We start from the raw sequence: 12,215 nt of genomic DNA on the forward strand, positions 1-12,215 counted from the left end.
AATATACTGTAATTTACTTAACTAGTTCCCTATTGGTGAACATTAGGTTTACACAAATTTTCTGCATTACAAGCAATACCACACCGAATAATGATCCTCCTGTTAGTTTTCTTCAAGTATGAGTATAGCCGAAGTCCTCAGTCGTAGACTTGCTAAGTCAAATGATATGAGCATTTGTAAATTTGATAAATATTACCAAATTGCCTGAGAGTTTGCACCACATACAGGAATGTCTGATCTCTCACACCATAGCCCATACAGGTTGTTATCAAACTTCATCTTTGTCAGTGATAAAGTCAGTATTTCTCTCATTATAAGCAAGTCCAAGTATCTTTTCCTATGTTTGAGTCATTTACATTTCTGTATGTTCATATACTTTGCTGTTTTTCTATTTGTTGATCCTTTCTTATCAATTTTTTCTCTATTAAGGAAATTATGTTTTTTGTTATGAATTATTGCTATTTTTCTAGGTTTGTTTTGGCCTTCACTTTATTATTTTTGTTTGTTTGTTTGAGACGGAGTCTCGCTCTTGTCACCCAGGCTGGGGTGCAGTGGTCCAATGTCAGCTCACTGCAACCTCTGCCTCTAGGGTTCAAGAGATTCTCCTGCCTCAGTCTCCCAAGTAGCTGGGATTACAGGTGCCCGCCACCATGCCCAGCTAAATTTTGTATTTTTTAGTAGAGATGAGGTTTCGCCATCTTGGCCAGACTGGTCTCGAACTCCTAATCTCAAGTGATCCACCCGCCTCAGCCTCCCAAAGTTCTGGGATTACAGGCACGAACCACTGTGTCAGCCTACTTTATTTAGGATAGTTTTTTTGGTTTTTTGTTGTTGTTGTTTTTCTCTTGTTTTGTTTTGTTTTACAGATGAAGTCTTCCACTGCCACCCAGGCTGGAGTGCAGTGGCACAAACAAGGCTCACTGCAGCCTCAACCTCCTGGGCTTAATTGATCCTCCCACCTCAGCCTACTGAGATCCTGGAACCACAAGTGCACGCCACAACACTTGGCTAATTTTTTATTTTTTATAGAGATGGTGCCCAGGTTGGTCTCAAACTCCTGGCCTCAAGCAATCCTCCTACCTCCCAAAGAGCTGAGATTGTAGGTGTGAACCAACAGGCCCAGCAAATTTATAATTTAATTGTATTGTATTGTATTGCCTTGTATTGTATTGTATTGTATTGTATTGTATTTAAATCGAATTTTTTTAAAAAATTATTTTCTCTTGGCCGGGCACAGTGGCTCACACCTGTAATTCCAGCACTTTGGGAAGCCAAGGCAGGTGGATCACTTGAGGTCAGGAGTTCGAGATCAGCCTGACCAACATGGCGAAACCCGGTCTCTACTAAAAATACAAAATTAGCTGGGTATGGTGATGGGCACCTGTAATCCCAGCTACTCTGGAGACTGAGGCACGAGAATTGCTTGAACCCAAGAGACAGAGGTTGCAGTGAGCCAAGATTGAGCCATTGCACTCCAGCCTGGGCCACAAGAGCGAAACTCCATCTCAAAAAAAAAATATATATATATATATTTTTCTCTTTCCTCTTACTTTCTAGCCATTCTTTAAATATAATAAATCTAGGCTGGGTGTGGTGACTCACACCTGAAATCCCAGCATTTTGGGAGGCCAAAGCAGATGGATCACCTGAAGTCAGGAGTTCAAGACCAGCCTGACCAAAATGGAGAAACTCTCCGTCTCTACTAAAAATATAAAAATTAGCCGGGATTGGTGGCACATGCCTGTAACACCAGCTACTCAGGAGGCTGAGGCAGGAGAATCACTTGAACCCAGGAAGTGGAATTTGAGGTGAGCCAAGATGGCACCATTGCACTCCAGTACAGGCAACCAGAGTGAAGCTCTGTCTCTAAATAAATAAATAAAATCTAAATTTATTTATTTATTTATTTATTTATTTATTTATTTATTCACTGGAGACAGAGAATCACTCTGTCACCCAGGCTGGAGTGCAGTGGCGCGATCTCAGCTCACTGCAAGTTCCACCTCCCGGGTTCACGCCATTCTCCTGCCTCAGCCTCCTGAGTGGCTGGAACTACAGGCGCCCGCCACCAGGCCTGGCTAATTTTTTTTCTTTTTTTTTTTTAATGTATTTTTAAATTTTATTTTATTTTATTTTATTTCATTTTATTTTATTTGAGACGGAGTCTCACTCTGTCGCCCAGGCTGGAGCGCAGTGGCCAGATCTCAGCTCACTGCAAGCTCCGCCTCCCGGGTTCACGCCATTCTCCTGCCTCAGCCTCCCGAGTAGCTGGGACTACAGGTGCCCGCCACCTCGCCCGGCTAGTTTTTTGTATTTTTTAGTAGAGACGGGGTTTCACCGTGTTAGCCAGGATGGTCTCAATCTCCTGACCTCGTGATCCACACATCTCGGCTTCCCAAAGTGCTGGGATTACAGGCTTGAGCCACCGCACCCGGCCTCTTTTTTTTTTTTTTTTTAGGCGGAGTTTCGCTCTTGTTGCCCAGGCTGGAGTGCAATGGCGCGATCTCGGCTCACTGCAACCTCCACCTCCCGGGTTCAAGCGAATTCCTGCCACAGGCTCCCGAGGAGCTGGGATTACAGGCGTGCACCACCACGCCCGGCTAATTTTGTATTTTTAGTAAAGATGGAGTTTCACCATGTTGGTCAGGCTGGTCTTGAACTCTTGACCTCAGGTGATCCGCCTGCCTCAGCCTCCCAAAGTGCTGGGATTATAGGCGTGAGCCACCGCGCCCAGCACACCTGGCTAATTTTTTGTAGTTTTACTAGAGACGGGGTTTCACCGTGTTACCCAGGATGGTCTGGATCTCCTAACCTCGTGGTCTGCCCACCTCGGCCTCCCAAAGTGCTGGGATTACAGGCATGAGCCACTGCAAACGGCCTAATTTTTTTTTTTTTTTTTGAGACGGAATCTCAGTTTGTCGCCCAGGTTGGAGTGATCTTGGCTCACTGCAACTTCTGACTCCCGGATTCAAGAGATTCTCCTGCCTCAGCCTCCCAAATAGCTGGGATTACGGGTATGTGCCAGCGTGTCCAGCTAATTTTGTATTTTTAGTAGAGACGGGGTTTCTCCACATTGGTCAGGCTGGTCTGAAACTCCCGACCTCAGGTGATCCACCCACCTCGGCCTCCCAAAGTGCTGGGATTACAGGCGTGAGCCACTGTGCCCGGCCCAGTAAATCTAAATTTAAAGAGCCACACAGGCAATCACTTTCAGATCCAACTCAAATACCATCTCCTCCTGGACTCTTCCCTTGATCTCCAGTCTTCATTCCTAACTCTTCAACATGCACACCCACACAGACATACACACACTCAGAGGCTCCTGCCTCTCTACCCAGCCCTGCCTGCATCTACACCTCTCCAAAGATATCTATTATACTCCATAGTAGGGCAGTAATGCTGCCCTACTTTGCTCAGTGTACTCTGTAAATTCCTTAAGGCAGGGTCCGCCATGTTTCCGCAGCACCGCAGTGCTCTGCAGTGCCTTTGGACCAGTGGGAATGGAAGAGCTATTTGTTGGGTTTTAAGTGTGACGGCAATATTTGTTAATGTCCAAACAGAAATTGGCCTATGTGCAAATTTTCAGATATACATGTAAATTTGACACTTGCTTTGGCATAGAACTCAATTCTGAGCTTAACAAATAAGAAAGTTGCCGGGCGCGGTGGCTCAAGCCTGTAATCCCAGCACTTTGGGAGGCCGAGACGGGCGGATCACGAGGTCAGGAGATCGAGACCATCCTGGCTAACACGGTGAAACCCCGTCTCTACTAAAAAATACAAAAAACTAGCCGGGCGCGGTGGCGGGCGCCTGCAGTCCCAGCTACTCGGGAGGCTGAGGCAGGAGAATGGCGTGAACCCGGGAGGCGGAGCTTGCAGTGAGCTGAGATCTGGCCACTGCACTCCAGCCTGGGCGACAGAGCGAGACTCCGTCTCAAAAAAAAAAAAAAAAAAAAAAAAAAACAAATAAGAAAGTTAATTGAAAGTTCATTTTTAGAATGTATTGAGAATTTACCTAGGTTACTTTCATTTTATGCTACACCAGCCCTCACACTGATTTCTAGAGGATACTGATGCCAAATTGTTTTCTGGATAACAGAAGCGATTTTAAAGTTTCTTGGGCTGGGCGTGGTGCTCATGCCTGTGATCCCCAGCACTTTGGGAGGCTGAGGTGAGCACATCACTTGAGACCAGGAGTTCAAGGCCAGCCAGGGCAACATGTGGAACCCCGTCTCCACAATGAATACAAAAAATTAGCCTGGTGTGGTAATGCGCACGGGTAGTCCCTAGCTGCTCGGAGGGCCTGAGGCTGGTGGGATCATCTGAGCCCCAGGAGGTGGAGGCTGCAGTGAGCGGTGATCTCACCACTGCACTCCAGCCTGGGCAATAGAGTGAGACCTTCTCAAAAAAAAAAAAACAAGCCAAAAAAAAAAAAAAAATCCAAAAAACTTTCTGGAAGCTTGCAGTCCTATTTTGCAATGTTTGCCATTTTCCAGCAGGAGCCAGTGAAAACTTTTCTTTGCTCTATAATGATCTATCAAGTATAAAGAACTGCTTGCCTTGTAGTATCTTCAACTAAAAGCAAAGCCTTTTTTTTTTTTTTTTTTTTCTTGAGACAGAGTCTCGCTCTTGTTGCTCAGGCTGGAGTGCAATGGTGTGATCTTGGCTCACTGCAACCTCTGCCTCCCGGGTTCAAGCGATTCTCCTGCCTCAGTCCCCTGAGTAACTGGGATTACAGGCGCCCACCAACACACCTGGCTAATTTTTAGTATTTTTAGTAGAGACGGAGTTTCACCATGTTCGTCAGGCTGGTCTCAAACTCCTGACCTCAAGTGATCCACCCACCTCGGCCTCCTGAAGTGTTGGGATTACAGGCGTGAGCCACTGCGCCCGGCCTTTTTTTTTTTTTTTTTTTTTTTTGAGACGGAGTCTCGCTCTGTCGCCCAGGCTGGAGTGCAGTGGCCGGATCTCAGCTCACTGCAAGCTCCGCCTCCCGGGTTCACGCCATTCTCCGGCCTCAGCCTCCCGAGTAGCTGGGACTACAGGCGCCCGCCACCTCGCCCGGCTAGTTTTTTGTATTTCTTAATAGAGACGGGGTTTCACCGTGTTAGCCAAGATGGTCTCGATCTCCTGACCTCGTGATCCGCCCGTCTCGGCCTCCCAAAGTGCTGGGATTACAGGCTTGAGCCACCGCGCCCGGCCCTTTTTTTTTTTTTAAAAGAGTCTCTCTCTCTCTGTCACCCAGGCTGTAGTGCAGTAGTGTGATTTTGGCTCACTGTGACCTCTACTTCCTGGATTCGAACAATTCTCCTGCCTCAGCCTCCCAAGTAGCTCAGATTACAGGTGCCTACCATCAAGCCCAGCTAAGTTTTATGTATTTAGTAGAGACGGGGTTTCACCATGTTGGTCGAGCTGGTCTTGAACTCCTGACCTCAAGTGATCTGCCCACCTCAGCCTCCCAAAGTGCTGGGATTACAGATGTGAGCCACCGTGGCCAGCCAAAGCAAAGCCTTTTTGAAAAAATAAACTTTTTTTGCCAGAAGCGGTGGCTCACGCCTGTAATACCAGCACTTTGGGAGGCTGAGGCGGGCAGATCACCTAAGTTCAGGAGTTTGAGACCAGCCTGACCAACATGGAGAAACCCTGTCTCCACTAAAAATACAAAATTAGCCAGGCGTGGTGGTGGGCACCTAAAATCCCAGCTACTCAGGAGGCTGAGGCAGGAGAATCACATGAACCCGGGAGATGGAGGTTGCAGTGAGCTGAGACCGTATCGTTGCACTCCAGCCTGGGCAACAAGAGCAAAACTCCATCTCGAAAAAAAAAAAAAGTTAAAAATAAACGTTTTTTGGGCTGGGCACGGTGGCTCATGCTTGTAATCTCAGCACTTTGGGAGGCCAAGGCGGGTGGATTACCTGAGGTCAGCAGTTCGAGACCAGCCTGACCAATGCAGTGAAACCCTGTCTCTACTAAAAGTACAAAAAAAATTAACCGGGCATGGTGGTGCATGCTTCTAATCCTAGCTACTCAGGAGGCTGCAGCAGGATAATTGCTTTAACCCGTGAGATGAAGGTTGCTGTGAGCTGAGATCATGCCACTGCACTCCAGCCTGGGCAAGAGAGGGAGACTCCATCTCAAAAAAATAATAATAATAAACTTTTTGTCAGGGAGGGATGGGGAGATGTTACTACAAAGATGCAAACTTTCAGCTAAACAGAAAAGAGTAAGTTTAAGAAATCTGTTGTATAACATGGTGACAATGGCTAATAACAATATATTGTATTATTTTTATTATTATTAGTTGAGACAGTGTCTTGCTCTGTCACCCAGGTTGGAGTGCAGTTGCATGATTACTGCTCACTGCAGCCTCGACCTCCTGGGCTCAAGTGATCCTCCCACCTCAGCCTCCCAAGCGGCTGGGACCACAGGCACATGCCACCATGCCTGACTAATTTAATTTTTGTAGGCCGGGCATGGTGGCTCACACCTGTAATCCCAACACTTTGGGAGACCGAGATGGGTGGATCACAAGGTCAGGAGTTTGAGACCAGCCTGGCCAACATGGTAAAACCCCGTCTCTACTAAAGATAAAAAAAATTAGCTGGCATGGTGGCGCATGCCTGTAATCCCAGCTACTCAGGAGGCTGAGGCAGGAGAATTGCTTGAACCCGGGAGGTGGAGGTCGCAGTGAGCCGAGATCATATCATGCCATTGCACTCCAGCCTGGGTGACAGGGTAAGACTCTGTCTCAAAAAAAAAAAATTTGTAAAGACAGGGTCTCCCCATGTTGCCCAGGCTGATTTTAAATTCCTGGGCTCAGGCAATCTTCCTCCCTCAGCCTCCCAAAGTGTTGGAATTACAGGCATGAGCCACTGCGTTCAGCGAATATATTGTGTTCTTGAAAATTACAGGTCGGGCACAGTGGCTCACACCTGTAATCCCAACATTTTGGGAGGCCAAGGCAGGCAGATCACCTGAGACCAGCCTGACAACATAGGGAGACCTCGTCTCTACAAAAATACAAAAATTAGCCAGGCATGGTGGCACAAGCCTGTAGTCCCAACTACTGGGAGGTTGAGGTGGGAGCATCGCCTGAGCCTGACAAGCTGAGGCTGCAGTGAGCCATGATCGAACCACTGCACTCCAGCCCAGGCATCAGAATGAGACCTTGTCTCCAAAAAAATAATAAGTATTAAAAAAAAAAAAAAAAAAAGGCCACTGGGGAAAGGTACTTACTGATAGTGCCATGAGTAAGGGGTTGATTCTATGCCTATGAACCTCAGTTTTTTTAATGAACAGCTATCATTTATGGAATATCTATAGTAGATGTTTTATAAGGATTATCTGAGATGCTCACAAAAGCTCAGGAAGTTAAGCTTTAGCCCCATGTCATAGTCCCAAATCCCAGAGAGGCTGCGCAGCCGGAAAGTGGCAAGAAATAGAACCAGGGTCCCAGTCATCTTCGTAACTCAACATTTTTCAACCCTGTATTCCATGACACATTTTTGGGCATTCTTATTACTTGTCTCAAACGGTGCTCCAGAGTCAAAGAATTCCAGTGAACCTTTTCCTCTCGCATGAGTTTACCATTCATATCAGCAAATTTGCATTTTAGAGAAGCCCTGCATCAAAGAAAAGCATTTATTTCATTTAGTTGTTTCCAAATATATTTGGATTTGGAACTATCTGTTCAAGGGATGCCTAGTAGCATCCTGGAAACTTGTACAGATGTTGAGTTTTCCCCTTGCTCTGCAACTGAGGCCTTCAGCTGAGGAAAAAGGGGACATTAAGTACCCCACATTCTTATTTTTATTTATTTTTTTTTTTGAGACAGAGTCTGGCTCTGTCACCCAGGCTGGAGTGCAGTGGCCGGATCTCAGCTCACTGCAAGCTCCGCCTCCCGGGTTCCCGCCATTCTCCTGCCTCAGCCTCCCGAGTAGCTGGGACTACAGGCGCCCGTCACCTCGCCCGGCTAGTTTTTTGTATTTTTAGTAGAGACGGGGTTTCACCGTGTTAGCCAGGATGGTCTCGATCTCCTGACCTCGTGATCCGCCCGTCTCGGCCTCCCAAAGTGCTGGGATTACAGGCTTGAGCCACCGCGCCCGGCAAGTACCCCACATTCTAAAGAGAAATACCACCACCGGGGCATCATCTTGGTCCATGCCCTCACATCTTGTCAATTCCCGACCCCTACCCAGAAAGACTGGGCTGGGGAGATGGGAAGGGAATCACAAGAGTAGAATGTTGTTGGCCATGCATGGTGGCTCATGTCTGTAATCCCAGCACTTTGGGGGGCCAAGGTGGGCAGATTACTTGAGCTCAAGAGTTTGAGACCTGCCTGGGAAACAAGGTGAAACCCCATCTCTACTAAAAATACAAAAAATTAGCCGGGCATGGTGGTGCGTGCCTGTAGTCCCAGCTACTCAGAAGGCTGAGGCGGAAGGATCGCTTGAGTCTGAGCAGCGGAGATTGCACCGAGGAGATTGTGGCACTGCACTCCAGCCTAGGTGACAGAGTGAGACGCTGTCACAAAACAGAACAAGAAAACCTTTCACAGCAACATCTATGTTACAGGAAACGGGGTCCAGATCCAGACTTTAAGAGAAGCTTTTTGGATTTTGCGCAAGAAATTCAGGGCAAGTCCATAGAGTAAAGTGAAAGCAAGTTATTACAAAAGTAAAGGAATAAAGAATTGGCTGGGCGCAGTGGCTCACGCTTGTAATCCCAGCACTTTGGGAGGCCAAGGTGGGCAGATCACCTGAGGTTGGGAGTTCGAGACCAGTCTGACCAACATGGAGAAACCTCATCTCTACTAAAAATACAAAATTAGCCGGGTATGGTGGCACATGCCTGTAATCCCAGCTACTCGGGAGGCTGAGGCAGGAGAATCGCTTGAAACTGGGAGGCGGAGGTTTCCGTGAGCCGAGATCACGCCATTGCACTCCAGCCTGGGCAACAAGAGCAAAACTCTGTCTCTAAATAAATAAATACGACTACTCCACAGACAAAGCAGCCCCGGCTGCTGGTTGCCCATTTTTATGGTTATTTCTTGATATGTTAAACAAGGGGTGGATGATTCATGCCTCCCCTTTCTAGACCATATATGGTAACTTCCTGACGTTGCCATGGCATTTGTAAACTATCATGGTGCAGTGAGGACGACCAGAGGTCACTCTCTTGGCCATCTTGGTTTTGGTGGGTTTGGGCCGGCTTCTTTACCGCAACCTGTTTTATCAGCAAGGTCTTTATGACCTGTATTTTGTGCCAACCTCCTGTCTCATCCTGTGACTTAGAATGCCTTAACCATCTGGGAATGCAGCCCAGTAGGTCTCAGTCTCATTTTACCCAGATGGAGTTGCTCTGGTTCACGTGCCTCTGACATCTAGACTGATGTTTGACCGAACCTGAGTCCCACAGCCTGGCCAAGTCGACACATGAAATTAGCCATCACAACCTCCAAGAAGAAAAAACCCTTCAAGTTAGAAAAAAGACTCTCCCACCTGGGTATCCTAACACATCAGAGAAACGAGTACAGAAGCGCAGGAGTCGCCATGGTGGATCCCAGGGCTCCCTCCTAACCTTCCCCACATACATGCTCTAAGACGGAATAGGGAGAAAAAGGAAGGGCAGAGCAAGCGCCAACAAGCCTGGCCAATGCTGGGGGAGGGTTTACTCGGGAGTTATAAACGGGACTGGACTTCTCTTTCTTTATTTCTTTTATTTTATTTTATTTTATTTACATTTCTCATTAACTTTCCATAATTAGGCCGGGCGCGGTGGCTCAAGCCTGTAATCCCAGCACTTTGGGAGGCCGAGACGGGTGGATCACGAGGTCAGGAGATCGAGACCATCCTGGCTAACCCGGTGAAACCCCGTCTCTACTAAAAAATACAAAAAAAAACTAGCCGGGCGAGGTGGCGGCGCCTGTAGTCCCAGCTACTCGGGAGGCTGAGGCAGGAGAATGGCGGGAACCCGGGAGGCGGAGCTTGCAGTGAGCTGAGATCCGGCCACTGCACTCCAGCCTGGGTGACAGAGCGAGACTCCGTCTCAAAAAAAAAAAAAAAAAAAAAAAAAAAAAAACTTTCCATAATTAACAGTCCAGTCCAAGCCCGGGAGCAGGGTCTCATGCCTGTAATCCCAGCACTTTGGAAGACCAAGGTGGATGGATCACTTGAGCTCAGGAATTTGAGAACAGCCTGGGCAACATGAGGAGACTCCATCTCTAAAAAAAGTACAAAAATTAGCCTGGTGGCTGGGCCCGGTGGCTCACGCCTGTAATCCCAGCACTTTGGGAGGCCAAGGAGGGTGGATCATGAGGTCAGGAGTTCAACACCAGCCTGACCAAGATGATGAAACCCCGACTCTACTAAAAACACAAAAACTAGCTGGGCGTGGTGGTGGGCACCTGTAATCCCAGCTACTCGGGAGACTGAGGCAGGAGAATTGCTTGAACCTGGGGGCGAAGGTTGCAATGAGCCGAGATCGTGCCACTGCACTCCAGCCTGGGCGACAGAACGAGACTGTCTCAAAAAAAAAAAAAAAAAAATTAGCCTGGTGTGGTGGTGTGCCCTGCAGTCCCAGCTACTTGGGAGGCTGAGGTGAGAGGATCACCTGAGTCTAGGATGTCAAGATTGCAATGAGCCATGATTGTGCCACTGCACTCCAGCCTGGGCAATAGAGTGAGACCCTGTCTCAAAAAAAAAAAAAAAAAAAAAGTAGGGTTTTTTTTGGTTCACAGTTCTGCAGGTTGTACAAGAAGCATGGCACCAGTCTCTGCTCAGCTTCTGGTGAGGGCCTGAGCCTACTTCCACTCATGGGGGAAGGTGAAGGGGAGCCAGCATGTGCAGAGACTGCCTGGCAAAAGAGAAGGCAAGAGAGAGCGGCAGGGGAGGCACCAGGCTCTTTTCCACAGCCAGCTATCGTGGGAACCAGTAACAGCGAAAACCCACCCACCCACATCCAGGGTGTTAATCTAGTCAAGAGGGATCCGGAAAACTAAATAAATAAAAGGAAAAAAAATAAACGAGGCCGGGCGCGGTGGCTCAAGCCTGTAATCCCAGCACTTTGGGAGGCCGAGACGGGCGGATCACGAGGTCAGGAGATCGAGACCATCCTGGCTAACACGGTGAAACCCCGTCTCTATTAAGAAATACAAAAAACTAGCCGGGCGAGGTGGCGGGCGCCTGTAGTCCCAGCTACTCGGGAGGCTGAGGCCGGAGAATGGCGTGAACCCGGGAGGCGGAGCTTGCAGTGAGCTGAGATCCGGCCACTGCAGTCCAGCCTGGGTGACAGAGCGAGACTCCGTCTCAAAAAAAAAAAAAAAAAAAAAAAAAAAAAAATAATAAACGAAAAAAAGAGGAATCTGCTCCCAAGAGCCAAACACCTCCCATTAGACCCCACCTCCAACTGGGGATCAAATTTCAACATGAGGTTGTGCGGGGACAAACTACAGCACCAGAAGAAAAGGCCTGGCACGGCCTATGCCTGTAATCCCAGCACTTTCGGAGGCCGAGGCGGATGGATCACCTAAGCCTAGCAGTTGGAGACCAGCCTGGCCAACATAAATACAAAATTTAGCCGGGTGTGGTGGCGTGAGCCTGTAATTCCAGCTACCTGGGAGGCTGAGGGAGAATCCCTTGAACCCCAGAGGTGGAGGTTGCGGTGAGCCGAGATGGCACCACTGTGCTCCAGCCTGGGCAACAGAGCAAGATTCCGTCTCAAAACAAACAAACAAACAAAAAACTGTGTGTGATTAAAAAATAGAAAAATATTATTTTTATTCCTATCTCTAATTGGAAATGAACTTTTTTTTTTTTTTTTTTTTTTTGAGATGGAGTATCTCTCTGTCGCCCAGGCTGGAGTGCAGTGGCGTGAGATCCTGACTCACTGCAACCTCCGCCTCCCGGGTTCAAGATATTCCCTGCCTCAGCCTCCTGTAGCTGGAATGATTACGGGCGTCTGCTACCACACCTGGCTAATTTTTAAATTTTTGTTTTGTTTTGCTTTTTGAAATGGAGTCTCACTCTGTCCCCCAAGCTAGAGTGCAGTGGCACAATCTCGGCTCACTGCAACCTCCTCCTCCTGGGTTCAAGCAATTCCCTGCCTCAGTCTCCCAAGAAGCTGGGATTACAGGTGCCCACCATACACCCGGCTAATTTTTGTATTTTCAGCAGAGATGGGGTTTCACCTTCTTGGCCAGGCTGGTCTAGAACTCCT

The sequence above is a fragment of the Theropithecus gelada genome, chromosome 8 (assembly GCF_003255815.1).
Source record: "Theropithecus gelada isolate Dixy chromosome 8, Tgel_1.0, whole genome shotgun sequence".
In the NCBI taxonomy this organism is placed as follows: Eukaryota; Metazoa; Chordata; class Mammalia; order Primates; family Cercopithecidae; genus Theropithecus; species Theropithecus gelada.